This window comes from Marmota marmota, unplaced genomic scaffold (genome assembly GCF_001458135.2).
Source record: "Marmota marmota marmota unplaced genomic scaffold, marMar, whole genome shotgun sequence".
NCBI lineage: Eukaryota > Metazoa > Chordata > Mammalia > Rodentia > Sciuridae > Marmota > Marmota marmota.
In genome coordinates, this window is record NW_026000102.1 from 4,504,833 (window position 1) to 4,518,804 (window position 13,972).

General features: G+C 38.5%; 1 protein-coding gene across 20 annotated transcripts in view; it reads right to left on the reverse strand.

Annotated features, from left to right (window-relative positions):
* Positions 1–13,972, reverse strand: part of Camta1 (calmodulin binding transcription activator 1) — a 744,390-nt gene that overhangs the window by 697,011 nt on the left and 33,407 nt on the right. The window contains exon 1 of one of the 20 annotated variants that reach the window (XM_048783681.1): positions 12,610–12,735. The exons of the other annotated variants lie outside the window; for them this stretch is intronic. The gene's annotated coding sequence lies outside the window, so the exon portion shown is untranslated. Of the gene's footprint in view, positions 1–12,609; positions 12,736–13,972 lie in introns of those variants that run through there. 20 annotated transcript variants of the gene reach the window in all.

Below are 13,972 nucleotides of genomic sequence, written 5' to 3' on the forward strand. Positions count from 1 at the left end.
TTCCTCTGGAGTTCAGTTTACAATAATATATCCATATTGGTTCACTGGTGGTGACAAACAAGCCATAGCAATTTTAACAGAGCAACTAGGGTCCACAAAATTTTTGCAACTTTGCAGTGACTCTAAAAGTACCCCAAATTAGAAGGTTTGTTTTAAAAGTGATTCTCAGGATATGACTTGAGCACTTGGGAGGCTGAAGTACTCTCCTAAGACAGAGAGCAGAATGGGAGTCGACAGGGGATGGGGCTGGAGGAAATGGGAAATGCTGGTCAAAGGGGATGTACTTTTCAGTTGTAAGATGAGTAAGTTCTGGGCCCCAACACACAGCATGGTGACTATGGTTAATAATGCTGCTCTACTTACTTGAAATGTGCTAAGCAGCAGGTTTCAAGGGTCTTGCCTCCTCCCACACGTGCCACATGAGTGGTGAAGCATGTGTTAATGGTTCATCATTATGCAATACACACACACACACACACACACGTATATATATATATAAATCAAACCATTACACTGTGAACCTTGAATGTACATAATTTTTATTTGCCAATTATATCTCATAAAGCTGGGGGGGGTTAAACCCTTTAAAAATAGTGTAATTCATTGTTCTTGTTGCTTTGTCCTCTTTAAAAAAAAATAAGGTCATATTGTTCATGTACAAGATGAGACTGACAAAATCTCTTTGCTTCACTTTTAGAAAACCAAGGGGGAAGAGGAGAAGGGCCTTGGTCTAATTCCTGAGAAATATCCACATTTAATGGTCACAGAAAGAAAAGTCTAGGATTAAGCCCTGAGGAAAGTCTGGCTCTGCACAAAGTCTGGCTCTCATATTTGCCCAACCATGTTCACAGTAGCGTTATTCAAAATATCCAAAGGTAGAAGCAACTCAAGTGTTCATTATTGGATGAATGCATAAACATAATGGTCTATACATAATGGAATATTATTCAGCCTTTAAAAGAAAGGAAGTTCTGTCACATGCTACAACATGGATGAACCTTAAAGACACCATGATAAAAGAGGCCAGTCAAATGAATGAATGAATGAATGAATGCTGTGTGACTCCACATTCTGAGGACCCTGGAGTAGTCAGATTTGTACATGGACAGTAGACAGTAATTGCTAGGAGAGTGGTGTGGGGAATTAGCGTTTGATAAGGACAAAGCTGTAGCTTGGGAAGATAACGTTCTGAGCTGAGCAGTGGTGATGGTCACAAAATAATGCAAATGTGTTTAAAAACACTATTAAACTGTACAAGTAAAAAATCACTGAGCGCGTCAATTTTCTATTGCATATACCTCACCACAATAAAAACATTTATTAAATGTTTAAATGGACACAATATCTTTGTTTGTTTGTTTTTATGTGGTGCTGAATATTGAACCTAGTGCCTCACATGTGCGAGGCAAGTGCTCTACCACTGAGCTATAACCCCAACCCCCAATAAAAACATTTTTAGAGAAATCTGGCTCTCCAAATATTAAATCATTATCAAACTGTCAAGACCTACAAAAATTTTGAAGTGGGAGTACATTAGCCTAGAGCAGCACTTCCTGAATACTTCCTAATCATGTGCAGCACATAAAGAATGGGTTGCAGGTGTTGATCCCTGGTCCCCTGTGAGGGGACAGGCCATCCAGACCACACCCAGAGCACTCCTCCATCTACCCAGTGGCCCTGAAAATATATTTATTCTTGATGTATTCTAAGATATGAGAAAGGCTAGGAAGTGATGGCTAGAGAAATACAGGTAAGGATTATTTCAATTCCATCTTCCACAGCAAAGACAGTTGCTCTATTTACATTTTTATCAACCTACAACTTCTTTTTTTAATTTTTTAATACCTTTATTTTATTTAGTTATTTATTTAATGTGGTGTTGAGGACTGAACCCAGGGCCTCGCACCTGCAAGGTGAGCGCTCTAGGCTCAGCCACAACCCCAGCCCTTCAACCCATAACTTCTGAAAGATTGTATGACCTCAACTTATTGAAATTAGTACAGAGACAATTCACACAAATGAATGTGTACTGTAAAGTCACACTCCTGTTTTCTGAGAAGATATTTAAGATGGGAAGAGAAGCAGTAATGTTCTCTTTACAATATGTGGGAATAAGTAAATTAATATGTAAGGAAAGGAAAAATATGTACTACTGATAGAGGCACAGAACAAATGGATTGCTGAGCAGAGTCCTGCTATCAAGAACCATGTAACTGTAAAAACTGAGCATGATAAAGGTGGAATTTTTAAAAAAATATTTTTAGATGCTATAATTTTTAAAATTTTATTCATTTATTTATATGCAGAGCAGAGAATCGAACCCAGATTTTCACACATGCTAAGCAACTACTCTACCACTAAGCCATACAACCCCAGCCCTAAAGATGGCATTTTAAGTCATCAATAAAACATCAACAATTCAACAATAAGTGTGTGTTCTGGAGAAAACCCAGAGCTCTACTTCACCCTGCCCATATATCTGAAAAATTATTTAGCTGTTAAACATCTTGAGGATAAAATTCTAAACAAATAAGCAAACAGAACATCTAGTTAGTGGTATGGGGAAGACTTTCCTAAGTTTGCTACCAATGCTAGAAGATTCAAAGTTGAGTGCATGAGTCACCGAACTGGCATGAGGATATATCAAGTTAAAAAATAATAATAAATTAAGACAAATACAGATGACTAACAGGAGAAAAATTATACATATATTTTTAAAAAAAAACATTCGGAAATCAGAAAAAGGGAAAAGAATCTACCAAGAAAAAAAAGAACAAAGGACTAAAGACAGTTCAAAAAAGATATCAAAAAAATTAACACAAATATGAATATCTGACCACTGTAACTCCACATCATGTACAACCACAAGAATGGGAAGTTATACTCCATGTATGTATATGTCAAAATATATTCTACTGTCTATAACTAAAAAGAATAAAGAACAAAGTAATACAAATGGTCAGAACATGCTAGATCACAGAAATATACAAAGAAATGCAAATCAAAAGGAGACATAAGTTTTCACCTGTTAGACTGAGAAAGATTTAAGAGTGGTAGTAACACCTGGTGTTGGTGAGGGTCTGGGGAAATGGGACGCTCGTATTTGGTAACTGAGAATACAAGTTGGTATCTTTTCACAAGGTTACATGGCAAATGTTTACACTTTGACAAACCCTTCTGTCTTCTGAGAAAATAACAGTGAAGTGTGCAAAAATATGTGAACATGCTGGGCAAGGTGGTGCACACCTGTAATTCCAGCTACTCAGAGGAGACTGAGGCAGGAGGATGGAAAGTTCAAGGACAGACTCAGTAACTTAGTAAAATGCTACCTGAAAATAAAATTTAAAAAGGCTGGAGGTGTAGATCAGTGGTACAGTGCCCCTAGGTTCAATCCCAATTAGCCCCCCACACCCCCCCTCACGAAAACAGTTAACAGAAGGTTAAGTGCATCACTACTTATAAAAACAAAATATGGGATGACTTAATTCTTTATGGAACACTGTGTTATGCAATCATGCACACACACAAGCGTACACACAGACACACACACACACACACACACTGAAATGTAAAATGCCCATAATAAATTGTTAGGAGAAGAAAACAGTTAAGACGTGTATATGATTCCTCTTCTATGTGTGTGCACTTGCATTCACACATACTTACATGCAGATATATATTACTCACACATACATGATGTACATATGCATCTTTAAAATCCAAATAAGGATATTACCATACGGATAAGGATATGTTTGAGTGTGGCCCCAAAAGTCTATACGTGTCAGAGGCTTTAGTCCCAGGGATGGAGGTACTGGAAGGGGATGTGGAACCTTCAACAGGGTAGGGCCCAGTAGAAGCTTCTTAGATCAACTGGGGCATGCCCTCAGAAGGGGTTAAGGTACTTCTCATGAGACCCTGGTTGGTTGTCACAAGGGGGCTATTCTAAGGGCCTGGGTCCAGTCCACCCACCTTGCCTTCCTATTGGGCAATGTGATCTCTCCCACTCATATGCACTCCAGCCATCAGCCATCAGTCCCTCACCAGAGGCTGAACCAATGGAGCCATTCAATCTTGAGACTTTCAGCCTTCTAAACTGTGAGCTAAATACACCTCTTCACTTTATAAAGTTCCTAGACTTGGGTATTCTGTATGGTAACAAAAAGACTGACTAATACAAATATAAATCAAATTGATGACAATGTTATCTTCTACAATGTACGATTTTAGAGAAAATTTTCCATTTTTTAACCTCCACACTCCTATGTTGTTAGAATCTTTTCTATGACCATTTATTACTTTTATAATTAAGTATATTTTATACACTTTTACAAGAGAGATAAAGTGATTTCTCTAAGAAAGGACAACCTATGGCAAAAAGGATATAGTTGTTTTGTATGCTCCCTTTTCCTCATTAATATGTGAAATCTTTGAAACATAAGGGAACTTCCAGCTTTGACTGGTCTTAAAACACCTGTGTCAATTCTTTTTGACAAAGGCAAGCCCTGCTGCCAGAAGCCAGCGTTTCCTGAACAAAGTCATGTATGGCACTGGAATCCCCAACACAGAGCTGAGACTTGGCACACAGAGGACAGCCTTCTTCATGCATGCCTAAAGCAGAGAGGACTGGCCTGCTATAGGATTTCAAACAAACTAGAACACTGTCATAAGGCTGAACTTTGCAAACTCGATGAAAAGACTCGCTATGGGATCAGCCAAACTGACTGATCAAAACAGGAACAGCAAGGAGAGTGTGACTTGGTTTAACATACAACCACTGCAGTTTAAACCCAGCTAAACTGGTTTCTTTAGTTGGCATAAAACAACCACAATACATACACACACACACCGCTTTAAAGCAGCATAATGCTGAAAGCAAGAAAGGTTATTAAACATCTTCAATATATAAACCAATATAATAGTGCAAATTTTATTTTTAAATTACTGAGAACAGTCACTTCTCATTTCAGTAATGTGCCTAAGGATAAGTAAGGTTTGTAAATTATATTAATATACCTAAGAAACATACAGCAAGCCAAACTAAAGCCATGAAACAAAGATAACCAAAGGATCCAAAATACAACTGAGTAGCTGAATCCAAAGATAATTATAGCAAAGATAATTATAATTTGAATTGGGAATATGGGTACTTATATCCCTACATCTTCATTCACAACTGTATTCCACAACTCATTTCATCCCATTCTTGATAGTATATAATCAATTGATTTACACAACAATTATTTATTGAGCACTATGTGTCAGGCACCATTCTAAATTCTGGAGATAACAGTGAGTAAAACAAAAATCCCTTCCCTGTTGTATCTTACATTCTAGTGGCATCAAGTCCATAAATGCCACCCACCGCATATAATCACATCCCACTGTCCACCCACCTCAGCACTCCTATACCTCCCCATTAACAGGCTTTATTTCTTTTTCTGTTTATAATGCATTTGGCAGATTATTTATTTATTGTCATCTCCCCACTTTGCAAGTTAGGCTCCCAGAAAAGGGGGCTATGTGTTGTGGTTTATACTGCAAGGACTTAGAATATTGCCTTGCATACAGACATTCAATTATCTGTTAAGAAACGCAGATAATTCTCTTCTCTCTATGGTTTCTCCATCCCAAAAGAAGTTGCTCACATCTGCCCCATCTATAAAACAAAACCTGACACCCTCTGTCCCACAGCCTTACATTAGCCTTCTACCTTACAGCTTCTCTAAGAACTTGCAGATCTATAACATCACCTTTTCTTCACTTTCTATCTCCCTCTGTAACTGTATTTTTGTTTAGTTACCAAAGCCTTCCTCATCTCCAAATTCAAGTTTCTTTAACTTTTTAAACTCAACAAGTAAGTTATACTCGTTTCAAAAGTACAGAGAAAAATGGCTTCACATTCCAGAAACCTGGAAGTCATTCTCAACAGTTCCATCTCCCTCCTAGCCCACATTCAATCCATCCCCAAGTCTGATTCTATTTCCAAACCCCATCCCCAAGTAATCCATGTATGTCAAGCTCCATCATTGAGCATCCTTGGATTCCTGCAAATGTGCGCAAGGTCTCAAGATCGCCAGTCTTGCCTCCAATCAACTGACCACTCAGCACACCATAAGATGGTAATAAAAACACCTAAAAAGAATCCATTGGGCTCTGACTGTAGAACTCTACAGGGGGTACCTTCATTGGCCTACCCTGGTTCCCGAGGTGGCCTAAGGCTGAGAGCAAGTTGGCCCCTACTGGGGCCTTTTCTCCTGACACTGTCTTCATCACCCTACTTTCAAATTTCCCTGAGTCTCACTTCTTCAAATGAGCCAAGCTCTTTCCCACTGCAAGGTCTTCCAGCCCCATCCTGATCTCTCATCTCTGAACTGACAATTCAGAACTTTCCCTTTCTGTCCCTTTAGATGATTCCCTAAGATGCAGCTATTCATATGATTATCTGCTCGATAGCTATTTCCTTTTGAAGGCAAGAGTGTCTTGATCACCAAGATATACATCACCAAGGACCAGAACAATACCTAGCACAAAGAAGAAGCTCAACTGAATAGCTATTCCACCACACCACAAACTCTGCAAAGGTAAGTGCAATGTCTATTTTGTCCGTTCCCATGCATCCAGTATAGCTCAGAAGAAACACGCAATGACTTTTATTGAATAAATGCTTGAATTTAATATGGAAGGGAGGAGAAATCATCATAACCCTATTTGCCAATAAGAAAAAGAAACAAACGTGTGCACCATCTTGGCATCTTGATATGTACAGCCTTCCAGGTTTTTCTGCAGTAAGTGTGTTATTCCACAGCAACCAGCTCTTGCACCCCGAGTGGCTACTCCACCATCCAGCTTCTGTAGTATGCACAGTGGTTCTGGCCTCTGGAGACCGTAGCACACTGCAGCCAGAAATGCCCAGCAGCTCCCCAGCATCCTACCTGGGTGGTTTTAGCAAGGTACCACAATGGATACCTCCCCATGAAGCATTTTTCTCTGGAGCCCAGCAGAGTGGCTTCTGCCAAATCCGGAAGTAGATTCCCATCAAGCACCACCAGTGTGACACTCCAGGGACTTGTCTGCCACACAATAAACCAGAACCATGTCTTCTGGGTATAGTCTTGTCTCAGTCCTGAGGGAAGGGGGCCCTCTATCTCAGCACTAGAGGCAGCAGCTGCTCCATGTATCTGCTATCCTTGCTTTCTATAGAGTTCTTGTTGCCTTTTTATTAGCCAATCCCTTATAACTTAAATTCCCTGTTCTAACTAGTATCTTCATATTAAACTTTTCTTTCAATTTACTGGTTTCTTCCTCCTAACTGGATCCAGACTGATATGAATTTGGGAAAAAAAATCTGTCAGGCATAGGTAAGTGTCTCATATTTTTGTTTTATTTAGGCTGGGGATGTGGCTCAATGCAATGGTAGTATGCTTGCCTAGTATGAGGAAGGCCCTAGGTTCAGTCCCCAGCATCACAAAAAAAAAGTATCATTGTGACATTTTTGTTTGCCCCATATGTATGTAATTAACCAAATACGTTTTTTCTTTTTCTATTTAATTTTATTTATTGATTGATGGATGGTGATGAGGATCAAACCCAGGGCTTTGCACATACTAGGCAACTGTTCTACCACTGAGCTGTGTCCCCAGCCCCCACAAACCGTTTACTGCAGAGACTATCCTTTGTGGACTACACTGCAGGGCCTCTTAAGTAATACACATCAAGTGCCCTACAAATGTAGGTCTCTTTTTGGACTACTTTGTTCAATTGGTGTGTCTGTCTAGTCTTTTACTAGAACCATACAAGAGTATGGTATTACTGTAGCTGTATAATAAGTCTTGCTACCCTGAAACATAAATCTGCTCACTTTGTTGTCCTTCAAAAATTTTTTCAGCCATTCCTGGATGCTTACATTTTCGTGTACATTTTAGTATCCATTTGTTAATTTCCACACACACACACACACACAATCTGCTGGCATTTTGATTGATATACTGAGTACATAGATGAATTTTAGGCATATCAACATTTTACAATAGGGTCTTCTAATCCATGAATATGGTATATCCCCTTCTGTAGTTCTTTAACATTTCTCAATAATGTTTATTGCTTTAGACATAAACTTTTTCTGAAAAATATGGATTTTTATGTTATTACAACTGATATATTTTATTACATTTCCTATTTGTCACTGGCATATAAAAATGGGTCTGAAGTTACTTTGAGTTTTGCAGTCTGGTGAGTATTTAAAATAAGCTGTAAGAATATATTTTTAGTCTTTGTGCATACACTATTGTGTCATCTACAAAATCAGATTTATTCTATTTTGACTTCCATACTCCATTTTTCTTGTCTTATAATTTAATTAGGTAGAATGTCCTTTAATAAACAGGAATGGTGATATTAAAAATAACTTATTTTTTCCCCAGCCTCTAAAGGAAAACATTCAACATTTTCACCATTAAACATGATGCATGCCAGAGATCTAACCTTTTTTCTGAGTCTAACCTTCACCAGATTAAGGAAGTTACCTTTTAATAATAATATGCTATTTCATGTTTAATGAGTGTTGAATTTTACCAGTGGCAATATTGCATCTATTGACATCATCACGTTATTTTCTGCAAGTTTTATACTGATCAATTTTCCAAATATCAAACCTATCGTTATACTAAGTTTGACAGTCTAATTTTAGTCTTGAAATTTGTTAAAGCTTGCTTTATGGATCAGCAATTTTGGTAAATGTTCTCTGTGCATATGAGAAGAATGAATAGTCTATTGTATTAGGCACAAAGTATTTATTTCATGTTTTGTTATATCCCATATTTTGTTTTGAATATTTCTTTTTTTCAAAATACTCTCTCTTCCATTTTGTCTAGTCTACTACTAAATGACATCTCAATTAGGTCACGTTTACTAATTATGTTACTAAGATTTTCTAACCCCTCTGATTCTTTGTTATTCTATCAGTTAATAAATTTTGTTGATCAAAACAAGTAATAATTTTGTTCTCACTGGTAAAGAATATTTTTGCTGGGTACAGAATTCTAGTCTGACACCTACATACTGGCCCATATTTTCTTCTAGTTTTTTATCACTTCCAATTTTTTACATTTAATTTTTAGATGTATTTTGTCATAAGGAAAATGGTAAGCCAACTGTTCCAAATTCATTTAAATAAACAATCCTCCATTTCCTCCTCAAAACTGTACCATTATTATACACTGAATCAAAAAATATTTTCTGAACATATATAATTCTACTCTGCACCTGACCTTGTAGATCCCTACTGCTTATTCTCCCTGCTACCCTGTCCCCCACCCCCCCTTGGTTTCTATAACTCTCCCAGTTCTCTTTGTCCTCAGCTATTTCTCCCTACAGTCTCCTTTATAAGCTCAATTTCTTTTTTATTTTTCCCCATCTCCCTCATTTTCCAACCCCCTCTGGTTCATCTCTAGAACCTTTTTCTTTTCCCACTCTTCCTACTCTCCTAGGTATACTTCATCCATACCCTCGGCTTCTTTGAGCTCTCTCTTGAGCTCCCAGATCTATATCCAATTACTTCCTAGCATCTCTACCTGTATGTTCCACAGGTGCTCCAAGTTCGATTATACAAATAAAATTTTTACACTTCTGAAACATGCTCTTCTTTGCGTACTTCACTATCAATAGCACCACTATCACTCAAGTCAGAATCACAGTAATTTCTCCTCTCCTTCACCAAGAAAGGATCAAGAAGCAACTACTGTGGTATAAAAATTATTTCAAGCTAAAGGCATATGCATTCCTAAAATCCCTATCAGCCTAAAAGGAGAATCTCCCAAAAGAAATGGAAAGAACTCAATTGCCATTAATCCCCTCCCCAGGAACAACTCTAATCTTCTTAGAAGACACCTAAACAGACCACATCCAAACAATGTCACAGAATTATTCTCCTAAGGGCCATTTACCTTTCTAGAAAGTTATCTATTTTCCCAAAAATGCCCTTTCTCTGCCTCCCCTTCATCTATTAAAAAGGTACATCAGTCCCAAATTCTAACTGCTCCTTTTAGTCATATTTCTATTAACTAAGTACATAAGTGATTCAAATCCATCTTTTCTCTAGCTAATCTGTACTTTCTCAATTTAGGAAAAGGGCAATAGCCACCACATCTTAAGAGGTCACATTAAAATCCTACTAATTTTAGCTTTCAAGTCAGATCCTCCTCTACTGCCACTGCCTAAAAACAGGTCTTAATTGATTAACTCTGACTTGGATTCCTCTATCTGCCTAGCAAACTCCTAATCACATTCCAAACACAGCTCTAGTGCCCTTTTTTTATTACCTACATTTGTATGCTCAAGCAGACTTTGTCAGTGCTGCCTCTGTGCCCAAGTTCATCCTGCTCACACTTGCTCTGTAAGTTATCACACTCCCAAAACACCACAATGCAATCAAACTTTATGTCCATTTAACCTATAAGATCCTGGACACCTTCTACATACCTCTGAACGGCTAGCTTATCGCAAGGCCAGAGGAAATATTTGAGTGTCTCCTGAAAAAAATCTAGGTAAGCTCCCGGTACCCCCCTCTCACCTGCACTTTAACCTTTGGTATCCGCTCTAATCAGGCTGTCAGCAAGTACCCTGTCAGCATGGTTTAGCCAGAGCCCCACCCTCAATATCTGATAACTGTTCAGATTCTTCAACCTCTTATCATCTCTGAGGTTATGTCTGATCATCTCGGCCTGCTTTTGGCAAGAATCCCATTAAATGATTTTAGCCAGAATCCCCCTTACTCTTATCTTTCTTCTTAGTAATTTTCTATCCACTGACTCCCGTCCAGCTCCTTGGATACAAATCCCCGTTTGTCCTGTCTCTGAAGTTATGCCCAGTTGTTTGCCTCTGCTGCAAAACCCCACTGCTGTACTCCCATGGACAGAGCCCCTGAATATGGTCTGCCTTACTGCTTTAGCAAGTATCATGAATAAGTGGGCACTCAAAACAACCACTGAATGAAAAAGAATAGCAGATCCAATGCTTAGCAACAAACTGGTTTAGAAAATTCACCAAAAGTTATTATTTCTTAATGGAAAAAGTAGGAAAAGTGACACTTAACTCAAATCATACCCCTAAGAATCTCATTATCTAACAACTGATTCTCTAAAGATTTACAATAGTTCAGTGGTGTCATAACTAATATTAAGGAGGCTTGACTGACATAAATTTAATCCACATAGAAATAATCTATCCCAAAAAACTCATTGCATTCAAAAAACATTGTATGTATGTTCTACACCAAGAGAAGCAGCTAAAAATCTCCCTAACTACAGCAAAAAAAAAAAAAAAAAAAATCTAATTTCTGCATACAAATGATACAAAGACAGTCTCGGTTTTGAACTTCCTAAAAACCTTCACATCCATTGAAACTATGGTACAACTACAGCCTCAGGCAGGAAAGCTGCATATCTTTATTTGGGCAATTGCTTCCTCATTACAAAGAGAATAAAAAGAGCCATAACAAACATTCAAATGAAAAGTGGCTCCAGTAAATGCAGAATAGATAAGGACATTTTCCAATAAGTTTCAGTTGATGAGACTGTTCTGATTTCTCAGATAACTAAAACAGATCTGATATGAAAGTCTGAATAATCTGTAAAACCCACTTTTAAGTACAAAGAAATCTTAGTTTGAATTTCAAAATCAAATACATACAGTGGAAAGTGACAGAAGTATCCCACTGACCTATTTTCAAAATTTACTAGGACTGTCAGGAGACCTGGAGACCTGATTAACAAGTGGATCACAGCTCCTGCCCCCAGTTTTCCAAAGAATAGCTGAATAGGGTAACACAGACCCAAGCTGATGAGAAGCAACGGCTGCCCTAAAACCGTACCTCAAGAAGAACACTTACAGCCACATTAACATCTTCTAACCTTTACAAAGTTAGAAAATGAGGGCCACATCTTACCGAGCCCCGCTAACTTTATAAACTGCACTGATTTCACTGCCTTCCATCACTGAACTGCAAATTAATGTCTTCTTGTGTTTTCTGCAATACTCCACTTACAGAGGACTACATGATAATGAAGCAACAATTATGGAACCCCAACCCTCTTCAAGGGAATTTCCTAACCTTAGAAGACAGCTCACAGTCCCTCCTCTCCACACCCTCCTTCCCAGGCCATTACCATCCTGACTTTTGTCCCAATTGTTTCCTTGCTTTTCTTTAAAGTTCAACCTGGGGTAGTTTTCAAGTAACAGTTTTACTGAGATATAATTCACATAAAGTCCACACACTTCAGCAGTATTTTTCATACAGTCACAGAACTGTGCAACCATCACTATGGCACCTTCTAACCCACATGATTTGGTTGGGCTGGATTTCCCGGCTGCCCTTCCCTGGAACTGCAAAAGATTGAAAAGGAAACAGTGGGATTCAGCTACTTTCCAGGGCCAGCAGAGCTGGAAGTGGCAACAGAAAGAAGAGATGGAACTGACCCAGCCACTGCTTCCCAAAGAAGTGGAGCTACAGCGCTACCAGCCTCAGCCCGGTGCATGCCCTTCCATGGTTCTTCCCTTAGTCACTGGGCCTGCCCCCCAACCTCCAGCTCCCACCAGAGCTGGGCAACACACCATGAAATCAGCGGCTGCTCTTCACAGGCTTCTTCACCTGACTTCCCGTGTGGTCCCACTCCAGCAGTGTTCCTGCCTGGCCTCAGCAACCTTCTTTAGAGATCTAACTTGGCCATGCGTGCTCGTGCTTCGGAAGTGGGTAGTTTAGTGACTTTTCTCTGACTCTACACTTCTCTTCTTCTGGACTGTTACTTCCAGCTTCTCCCACAGTTGCATAACTTCTTGTTCCTGTAATAAATAGGTCCTTTATGCTACAACACTCCCAGTGAACTCTGCTTCCCTCAAAGAGTAATGACTGACGGACACCTGAATAACAGCTTAGCATCAACTTTATCAACTCTAGAAAAACAGAACTGGATACCACACATTTTGTAAAACTATTCCTTTTTTTTTTTATTACAGACATGTATCTGTGTGTATGCCCATGACCAAGAAAAAGAACATTACCAATACTGAGGAAGCCCAACTACCACATCCTCCCCACTCTCCAAAGGTAGCTACTTATGATTCCAACACCATAAATTCATTCTGTCTGTTTTCAAACTTGCTTTAAACTTGTACACAGAATATAACAATATTTAATTTTAAGCATCTGGTTTCTTTCAACATTATGTCTGTGGATGTTAGTCATTTCTTGAATACAGCATTAGTTCATTCACTTTCATGGTTTTATAGTTTTACATTTTATGAACATATCACAATTCATCTTCCATTCTGTTGTTGATAAGCACTTGGGCTGCTCCTGTTTTAGAGAATTTTGAATAATGCTCCAGAGAGCATTCTTGTGCATGTACACATACACACACATTTCTGTGGGTAACATATGTAACAAGTAGAATTGCTAAGATGTGTGGCATGCTATCTTCTACTTTGATGGATAATTCTAGTTTCCCAGTGTGGTTAAACTAATGTGGATGACCACTGCTCTGCTCCTTGCCAACATCTGCTGTTGTCTTTTTTACTTTAGCCATCTGATGTACAATGGCCATCTTTCTGTGGTTTTACATTTCCTTGTTGACAAAAAAAGCTGAGCATCTTTCCCTGTGTTTATTGACCATCTGTGAAGTGCCTGCTCAAGTCTCTTGTTCACTTTTCAATTGGGTTGTCTGTCTATCTTAATATTGACATAGAAATTCTTAAAATATTCTGAATAGGCCTATGTTGGCCAGTCTCATTGTATGAGTTGACTTTTCGTTCACTTACTGCTGTCTCTGGCAAACAGAAGAGCTTTTCATGTAATCCAGTGTATCAACCTTTTCCATTATAGTTAGTATTCTTCGTGTCTTATTATTTACTATACATATCAGCCCTGGGCAAGCAACCTCATGTTTCATAAGGAGTCTATTTGTGTTACACCTGTTAA